Source organism: Caretta caretta, chromosome 4, assembly GCF_965140235.1.
Source record: "Caretta caretta isolate rCarCar2 chromosome 4, rCarCar1.hap1, whole genome shotgun sequence".
Taxonomy (NCBI): domain Eukaryota; kingdom Metazoa; phylum Chordata; order Testudines; family Cheloniidae; genus Caretta; species Caretta caretta.
Genome location: NC_134209.1, coordinates 86868267 through 86878751, shown reverse-complemented (window position 1 = coordinate 86878751; position 10485 = coordinate 86868267).

Below are 10485 nucleotides of genomic sequence, written 5' to 3'. Positions count from 1 at the left end.
GCCAACAAACAGATGTCAGCATAACAAAAACTATCACCATAAGTGGACCACATGCAGCCTTTTCAGTGGAGTGACTGAATGGGCATAGAAAATTAAATATAATTCTGGAGAAGATCCCTCCCACAAAGTTATGTGTGAAGCTCATGGATGAGGACAGTCTGGGGAAGTGAACATTGTGGTAACTGACCCAAACAGTGGACTTTTTCTCCAGGTCTGTTATTAGCTCTACAATTATAAGTCTAAATTATCAAATGTAACTAGTGGTTTTGGTTGACTTAGAGTTTGCTACACTACTTAAGACACCTTAAAGAGGCCTGATTTTAAAAAAAAAGCTAAGCACTCTGTTAGTCAGTGTCAAGAGTCCTTCCCCACTCTGAACTCTAGGGTACAGATGTGTGGACCCGCATGAAAGACTCCCTAAGCTTATTCTTACCAGCTTATGTTAAAACTTCCCTAAGGCACATTTCTTTCTTGCCTTGGAAACCAGCTTACGTTAAAAACCTGGTATGCTGCCACCACCAAGCGATTTAATAAAGAATCCCGGGAAAAGACCACTTGGAGATGTCTTCCCCCAAAATATCCCCCCAAACCCTTACAGCCCTTTCCTGGGGAGGCTTGAGAATAAACAAGATGAGCACAAACCATCTTGTGTTTCTTAGGACCCTAAAAACCCAATCAGATTATTAAAAATCAGAACTTTATTAGAAGAACAACAACAAAAGATAAGAGAACAACTCTGTAAGATCAGAATGGAAGATAATCTTACAGGCAATCAGATTCAAAACATAGAGAATCCCTCTAGGAAAAACCTTAAGTAACAAAAAGACACAAACAGGAATACACATTTCCTCCAGCACAGCGAATTTACAAGTCAAAATAAAGAAAACCTAATGCATTTTCTAGCTAGATTACTTACTAACTTTACAGGAGTTGGAAGGCTTGCATCCTTGATCTGTTCCTGGCAAAGGTATCACACAGACAGGCAGACTAAAAGCCTTCCCCGCCCCCTCCAGATTTGCAAGTATCTTGTCCCCTCATTGGTCATTTTGGGTCAGGTGCCAGCGAGGTTACCTTAGCTTCTTAACCCTTTACAGGTGAAAGGATTTTGCCTCTGGCCAGGAGGGATTTTATAGCACTGTATACAGAAAGGTGGTTAACCTTCCCTTTATATTTATGACAGTCAGGCTCCTGTCCAGTATCTCAAGTAGAGTATCCAAAAATTGAGACACCAAAATCATTTTGAAAATTTTCATTAAAAAAAAACAACTTATTTTGAAGAAGAAAAAATCCTTGAAATTGACATTCTCACTTTCAGTCAAAAGATTAGAAAGGTTGGAAAAAACCTTTCCGATTTGTTAGATACTTATATATTTTAAACAAAAAGATGCTGTCCATAATTTTATAACATTGAGATTATTTACCCGAGACACTAGAATAGGTATTTTAAAAGATGCCTTTCAATTCAGAGTAACATAGCCAATTGGGTCTATTGGGCAACCCACTCATTTCCATACAGCACCAGTATTAAGAGTTTTGATGCTCAAGGTAAACTGGAAACTGTCTGCTCCCCAGTATCTACACACACATACACACACCCCATTAAGAATCATTATTAATTTTACTTTCCCCAATATTTTACTTCTCTAGATGACAATCTATTCTGACTTTATGGCACAGTCAGCCCTTCTTGGATACATATGATTAGTCTATTATTAGTCCATTTCTTTAAGGGAAAAAACTTGTTTGAAATTAATCTCTAAACCATGCTGACCAAAAGCTGCACTATTTGCATTCTTGCAAATCTGATACACATAAGCACATTAATTTTACTTGTTTCGCTTGCTGGGCACATTTTTTGCACTTATCTTAGTTTTTGTAGGTGCTTGCAGTAAGGTTGTACCTTGCATGACTTTTTTATCTACCATACAGTTGTATAAGTATTTTTTCTTTCAGGAAAGACAGAGAAAAACTTATACTTAAAGAGAAACAGACACAAATAATTTTTGCCATTTCTTCCACCTTAATATTTTTATAGTTCATCATTTTCTTTATAACAAGACAGACAAATCACCCACTGAGGCCCTCATCGTCTTCTGTCTTGGCTAGTAAATCTTCTTCCTTTCATGCCTTCCTGATATCTACATCTTCATACTTCAATCCATGCAAAATACACCTACTAAGATTATCTTTTTTGCCCATCATGCCACTCACTTTCCTGGGCAAGGTTTTTGGCACACCCCTCAAATCCTTCCTCAGCCAGCTGTAAGAAATCAACCAAATAATGATAACTAGTTCAAGGTCATAGTGAAACTTGATTTATAAGATTTTCTTCATGTAGAAGGTGTATATATAGCTCTGTGTGTGTGTTGTGATGGACTCAGACCAGAAGGATATAAGAGAGTGGTGGAAGGCAGGTATATCAGCCTCAGGATGAGCAGGTCCCTGTTCCCTGGATAGCTAAACAAAGGCTACTCCAGGCCAATCAAGACACTTGATGCCAATTAACCAATTAAGGTCATTAGGCTAATGGAGACAGGTGGAACCAATCAAGGTCTCACTCAGACTGCTTAAAAGCACTCCTTTCCAGACCCTTAGAGAGAGCCCAGGTGAAAGGAGCTGGAGGAGGAAGCATTGCTGTATCCTGATTTAAAGGGGAAGCTAGGAAGAGGGGACCACTGGGGAAGTGGCCCAGGGAATCAAAACAGCCTTTAGCGGTGGAGGGAAAGCCACCAACAGCTTCTACTATTAGGGTCTCTGAGCTGGAACCTGGAATAGAGGGCGGGCCCGGGTTCTCCCCACCCATACTCTACAGAGATCCCCTTGAGAGGGGAAGCAAGTCTTGGTCCATTCAGGAGGGTGAACTGTGCCTACTGAGTTCTACGGAGCAACAAAGACTGTGGGGTATTTCCCCTTTCCATCTCCCATACTTGCCTGTGACGAATGTAACTCAATAGGCTGTGACTCTGGCCACTACACTGTGAAAGGAAGGTCACATTGGGACTTTAGTGAGTTTCTGAGGTCCCTGGATCCGCCAGGAAGCGCGGGACCCACAATTTCAGGCTCGGAACTTTGTCAAAATATATATATATTGTGACAGACCCAGACCAGTGGGGTACAGGAGTCTGGTAGAAGGCAAATATACTGGCCACTGGATGAATAGTTTTCTGTTCCCTGAGTGACCAGAGCAGGGCTACCCTAGAGCAATCAGGAACCTGATACAACCAATTAAGACAGGCAAGCTAATTAAGACACCTGGAGACAATTAAGAACTTACTAGAATCAATTATGGCAGGCAGGCTAATCAGGACACCTGGTTTAAAAAGGACCTCCCATCAGTTAGTGGGTGGGCGTGCAATGAGCAGGGAGTGAGAATGCCTGCTGCTGGAGGACTGAGGAATACAAGCGTGATCAGGCTTCAGGAGGAAGATCCTGGAGTGAGGATAAAAACGGTGCCTGGGGAAGGCCATGGGGAAGTAGCCTAGGGAGTTGTAGCTGTCACACAGCTGATACAGAGGACAGTGTAGACAGCTGCTATCCTGGGCTGGAACCCAGTGTAGAGAGTGGGCTCAGGTTCCCCCCATCCCTCCCAACTCCTGATCGGACACAGGAGTTGATCTGGTCTGTGAGGAACACCAGAAGGGAAGATTTAATTTGGAAAGGGATCTGGCCTGTCCCCGACCCACTAGGTGGGACACAGAGACTGCGGGGATTGTTCTCCATTTCCCCCATGCTGGCCAGTGATGAGGTTAGCTAAGTGAATGGCAGGTTTGAGTCTCTAGCAGAAGCAGCCAAATTGAGGGCTCCTGTGAACCTCTGAGGCGAGCAAATCTGCCAAAAAGCGCAGGACCCACCAAGACAGAGGAGGAACTTTGTCACTATATATATATATATATATGTGTGTGTTTGTGTGAAATGTATATATTTGATTGTATCCCTCTCCTTTCAGTCTTTAGATGTTTTATCTTAGATGAGATTCTGCAAATGGCTTCCCTTGGGTGGACCCTTAGTCTACATGGAGACCACTGAAGTGGGAAAAAGATTGTAATAAATAAGACTGATTGGATTCAGTATTTTAAAATAAACACCTTGGATTTGGGCTTAAGAGTTAAACTTGGGATTTAGAATAAATAGCATGAAGCTAGTGACTTTTTAAGGATGAGTGATCTTCATATCAGTCATGCTAACGTTAATAAAAATTGAATCAGGTCCGTACAGCAAGACTAGTTTCATTGACTCGAATGGGAGCTGGATCAGGTACTAAGTATCTTCAGTGAAAAGAATATTCATTTGCGATATGGACATAGCACTAGGGTAATAAATAATTAAGTTAAAAGGGATAATATGGAACACGGTAACAGGTTTTTCTGGTACTTTTACAAACACGTCTCTAGCATTAGTGGGTCAGAGAAAAAAAAGTCCAGAAAGAGTATAAGGGAAAGAAAGAAATCATAAATGACAGTTTCCCAGATTTTCCTTGATAATAAGAATTAATACAAATGGCATATTTGTATTTATTCTGGTTTTCTTGCAAATGTTAGTGGTTCTCTAGATTTCCTTCCAACAACTACAAGAAAAAATAATGTTTTTTGTGTGAATGCTATTTTTCTCAGTCTGAAACTGGCACCTAAAGCCTCAGTTAACTGAATTCCTCAGCTGTTCAGACTCCCAGATTTACCATAGTGAGAGTAGAAATTAAGGTTCTTCTGTTGCTAGAAAACTAAAAAGAACAAATTTTATGTTGGATCATATTATTAAAGTAACTGAAGACCCCACTTTTTCCAGAAAAATAATGCAAGGTAGTCTTTTTTATCAATTCAGTGATGATAACTGAGTCATATTCCCATTTTCCCTGTAAGCATAAAAATATATATCCATGTTATCAACTGGTGGATCTAGGTGTCTTCACAATTATGAAACTCAATGAAGTGAACTTTAAAATCAGCTTTGGTATGACAAGAAAAAGACAGTAGGCAAAAATATGTTTCATGTTGGCTCATTCTAAACAAAGTAGACTGTGTAGATTGTCGGTCCTTCATCAGTTGAGACTGAGCTGATCTCAACACGTCTTCCAATCTTCTCTCGCTCTGGCCATCCTTCGCCATGCTTGTCCATATCTCCCTGTTAGGAAATCATCCCACCTCTTTGGAGGCTGACCGCATGGCCATTTCTGTTCTCTCGGATACCACTCCGATATAGCTGTGGTCCATCTGTTGTCGCTGAGATGGGCCACATCTCCCACCCACCACATTTTGCTGAGCCTGATTTCAACAACAACGTCTCTCACTCCAGACAGATCCCTAATTATTTCATTGAGGATGTGATTGAGGAGCAAAATGTCCAAAAATGTTTGTTCCATCGCCCTCTGTGTGACAGACAGACAGTTGATGTTCTTCAATCTTTGTCAGTGACCATGTTTCACTGCCCTATAACATCGCTGGAAGCACGGTTGAGTTAAAAAGATTCGCACAAGTTGCTTTGCTGATCTTTCCTTGGAGGATGTCCTTGATGTCATTGAATGTGTACCATCCACCTTTTTTTCTGCGCGACAGTTTGCGTTTCTGATCATGGCGCATGTTGACTTCCTGGCCCAAATAAACATATTTATCAACCTCTTGGATCTGCTCTCCTCCAAGAGTTATTTGGGTTCTTGGCAGAATATCTGATCTCATGTATTTCGTTTTTGACCCAGTTCATTTTTAATCAGATGTGACTCCTTTTCGCATTCAGTTCTTTAAGCATTCTCTCAAGTTGGGCTATATTTTTGGCTATCAGCACTATATCATCTGCGAACCTGAGATGGTTTAGCTGCTCGCCGTTGATATTAATCCTGCCTTTCAAGTCTGCTCATAGAAAAACCAATTCAAGACAGGCTGTGAATAGTTTTGGTGAAACTGTATCTCCTTGTTTCACACCTTTCTCAATGGGGATTCAGAGGGGAGTATTGAACAGCGACATGTCCGTGCTGCAGCCAGAGTTCGCTTCCTTTAGTAATGTGATATATTTCATGCTGATGCCCTGTTCTGAAAGAGCTTCAAGACCGGTGTTAGTCTCTGTGTTGTCAAACACCTTCTCATAGTCCATATAGGCAATACACAAAGGGAACTTGTATTCCCTTGAATGTTCTAGTATTTGGTTTAGAGTGAAGATGTGATCTATCGTGCTGTAATCCTTCGAAAGCCAGCCTGCTGTCTAGGTTGCTGTTCATCCAGGTTTTCTGACAATCAATTTGTTATTATTTTAGTGAACAACTTATAGATATGCAAAAGCAGGCAAATCAGGCGATAGTTCTTTAGATTTTAATCGATCGCCTTTCTTATGCAGCAAGATGGTATTGGACTCTTTCCAGCTGGATGGTATCTTTCTGGATTTCCAGGGGCTGAACCTTTGGGTGAGAGCTTTCCGAAGTTCCTGACCTCCTGCCTTAAGCACTTCTGCTGTCAGACCATCCTTGCCTGGAGCCTTCCCTTCTTTCATTCAATGGACTGCGTGATGGACTTCGCTGTTGTGAACCAGGAGTATGTGTTCATCGGTTTGTTGAAGCGATGGCATTGGGACGTCTATACAGGATGCAAACAGCTGGGTCTAGAAATCCCTGCAAATTGTCTCCATCTCTGATCCATCAGTTACTGAATTTCCATCCCTGTTCTTCAAAGCTGATAATGATGACCTGTACAACTCCAGTCCCTGTTTGCATTTTTTGAGACTTTTACAATCTTCAGCAGCCTTTAGGAGCTTTTTGGTTCAAAATGTCTTGAAGTCTTCCTTCAACTTCATTGTTATGACCTTGCAGAGAAGGGAGTACTCAAGCCTGTTGCTGCCATTTCTTTTCATTTTCCTCCTCTTCTCCAATAAAGTCTTTGTATTCTTCGAGATTCTTCCACTAGCTCTTCTTGGTCTTTCACGCTCAGCTGATTTCACACACCATTTCAGTCTCTTACTAAAGTTCTCATAATAGTCATCACAGTCGTCCAGGAGGCTCCAATCTTCCCTAGAAGTGTTTTCCTTCAGGATTGCCTCATCGAAAGCTACCGGTGAGTGCCTTCTGTTTGCCATACACAGCACCTTTTTCTCCACCTTCACAGTGAATGTGAGTCTGGCTCTCAGTAGGCGATGATCGCTACCAATATTGAATGATGGCACTACTGAAATATCCTGCACGATGTGTCATCCATTGATCAGAAAGTAATCGATTTCATTTTTTGTTTTTGTGTTTGGTGCGATCCAGGTCCATCTTCTTTTGGCCTTCTTTTGGAACCAGGTGTTACCAATGAACATTCTCCTCATCTCTGCCAATATATCTAGTCGTTCTCCTCAAGCATTTCATTCTCCGATACCATACCTTCCTATGAACTTTTCGCCCTCTCTCCCTCTTCCAATCTTGTCATTAAAATCTCCCAACATAATCGTATATGTGGAACTCTGGGCGAGGGTTTCCTCCAGTTCCTGATAGAATCCTTCCACATCATCATCTTCAAATGCAGTTGTGGGAGCATAGATCTGGATGATTTTGAGGGTACTATTTCGGTTCAATCAGAGGTAAAGCAGCCCGATACGCAATGACTTCAAATGGCATGAGACAATTTTCGAAGACCATTACTTGTTTATGATAAATCCGACTCCTCCAACTGTCCTCGTGCCTTCTCCTTTTCCTAGAATGACCGTGCTTCCATCCCTCCAGCTGACCTCCATCTCCTTCTTTTGTCGTGTTTTGCAAGCACCCAGCACATCACAGGCTGTTTTTGCCTTTTCCTCCATGAAATGGTTTATTGATTCCTCCCTCATCAGTGTTCTGCAGTTATAAGTGCACACTGAGAGAGTTGCTCGGTTTCCTTTTGGCAACCTGGCACCTGAGATTCTTTGCAGCCTCTCGTCATTCAAATGCCTCACTGCCTCCGGAGTGGGGATCGAGGAACATGCAGAGAACTGAGACTTGGTTTTCCATGTTGTTTTAGCCACTGTTTTCAGCCACCCGCTGGCTGGGCTGTCAGTGGCATGTTTACCTCCTCAACGTAGCTAGCTTACAGCCTCAGAAAGAGGGATTATATGCCCCTTCACAGAGGAAGCAGCCCCCTCGCTGGGCTGACAGTCCAACACCTTGATAGCATGGTTAGACCTGCCGGAGAGTACACTCTGCTACCATTGCTGTCGAACAGCCGGGTCACCGCTGCACTGAGTTGAGGCAGGATTTGCAGCAGTACCACACACAGTACCATACGCAAATAATAAAAGGGCATGTAAAAAAAAAACCCTTTAGTATCAAATTACTTTGTGAGTGAAACAGCCCAAGTTTAACAAACCCTGAATTCAAATAATAAAATGTTTTTTTATATAGCTACTTCATTTGCAAAGACAGCTGTAATGATAAATTACTAAAGGTTGGATTGTGAAAATTGCACACAGCCTCATAGAAAAGGGCACAAATGTTCTTAGAGCTCCTCAGCTTACTGGGAAATATACATGCTGCTACATTTCTTCATAAGGTTCAGTATAATCTATCCATGTGTACTGGCCCCATTCTGCTGGCCAAAGCTGAATGTATCTATATATCTGAGGTACCTTGACTGCCTCTGTTACCATAATATCTGAGTGCTTCACAATCTTTTAATGTATTTATTCCCACGAGGTAATGAAAAATATAAGACACAGAGAGGCTAAGTGACTTGCCCAAGAGCACCCGGGACATTTATGATGGACAAGGGAATGGAACTCAGATCTCCTAAGTCCTGTACTAGTGCCCTAAACACTGGGGCATCCTCACTACTCCTAGCAATGCAAAAAGGGACTGCAATTATGGGTGGCCCTTATGTAGGTTACTCAAATATGGTCTCATACCGCAAATCCTCAAAAGGGTTAGCCCAGTCGAGTTTTAAACATTTCTATTTATAGAAAACCTACCTTTGGTCCTCTGAATTGTGTTATTTTTGCATATATGCAAGTTTTCTGTAAGTAGGGAAATGTACTAATTATCATTAGATCTGATCATTACAATTTGGAAGTATGTAAATAAGGAACAGAGATTTTCAGTATACTTGGTCCCTAAAATTCAAAAATTGGAAGTATGCAACATTCCTACAGGTTAATCTGGCCTAAAACCATATTGTTTTCTGGAAAGAATTTCTGTAAATAATTGCATTATTAAGCATGCATATTACATCTGGCTGGCAAAATGGAAATGCTTGATTTGTGCCTATTTCAGTATCAATTTGGCATGATGATGATTTCTCAGAAGGTCTGAAAGGATTCCCTTCTGTTTCTTTTCCAGATGTTTTGTAGATGTTTCCTTTCAAGCTTGAGTCTCATCTCTTATAAGGAATGTCTGTGCTTGATTTCTATAGAATTTGGCAGTGAATGATAGAAGCAGCTTGGCAATTGCTTGCTGCAAAACCCATACTATATCTTTTAGCTGTAAAAACAAGGCTGTCCTTAACCTTGGAAATCAAATAATACATTACAAGTATATGGCTGCAGAAAACCTTGATAGTGTTTTTTTTTCTTTTTCTGAAACTTTTTCAGTACTTTACCTAAGCTCCCTCTCTAAGAACTATTTGATCTTCATCAAGTCTCATTAATCTCGATAGTTATTCCCTCATTTTGCAATATAAGGCAACTTCTAAATAGCTTCCTCTTCTGAGAGAGGATTTTATTGTGTGTATCAATGAAACACTTAAAATCTCACTTGTACTTCTTTAAAAAAAATGTCCCTCATTCACTTGTCACAGTTTGACAGCCCTGCTGATGCGGTGCTCTGTTTCTTGTAATGATATGTTGCAACATGCTCCAACGACTCACTTTAGTAAAGTAAAGCAGCTTTGTATTATGAATAATGGTCAATTAGCAAAGAATGTTTCTGTTGCTATAGCTAAAATGGCTGTCCTGAGAGATTACTAGTCTACATATCTTTGAAGTTCCTGGATTTTGAAATTGATGATGGAGCATTTTATATCTTGGTTTTGATCCTCTATTTTCAAATTGACTATATTGATTTACATCTTGAAGCATGAACAAACAAATTAAAAACACAAGTATCTCAGACTTAGAGCAGATCTGGAGGGAGGGATGATAGCCTGAATGGTTTCTCTCTTTGTTGATGCTTGATTTTTTTCGCTTTGTTTCTATATTCAGGACCCCTCTTCCTGCTTCCAGGCATTATTAAATTCATTTGGCAAAGAGAGACGACAACTTCTGAGTAGTCAAGCAACATTAAAATCAAGAATCCTGGTTCAACAGCTTATGTTGTACACTCTACTGATGTGTTCATGTCAATATCACCACCTAAAATGTGCATAAATTAAGTGCCAGACCCTGCCAGAGTGTTCAGAGCCTGCAACTCCTGCTGCCTGCAGTAGGAGCTAGAGATATGCAGAACCTCACACAATTATAGACCTTATACCAAGTGCGTTCAGACAAATGCATGGAATTAAGAAACAGGCCACATCTTTTACTGAACTTTAACACAGGGGAACGGTATTTCCCACTAGGGTTAAG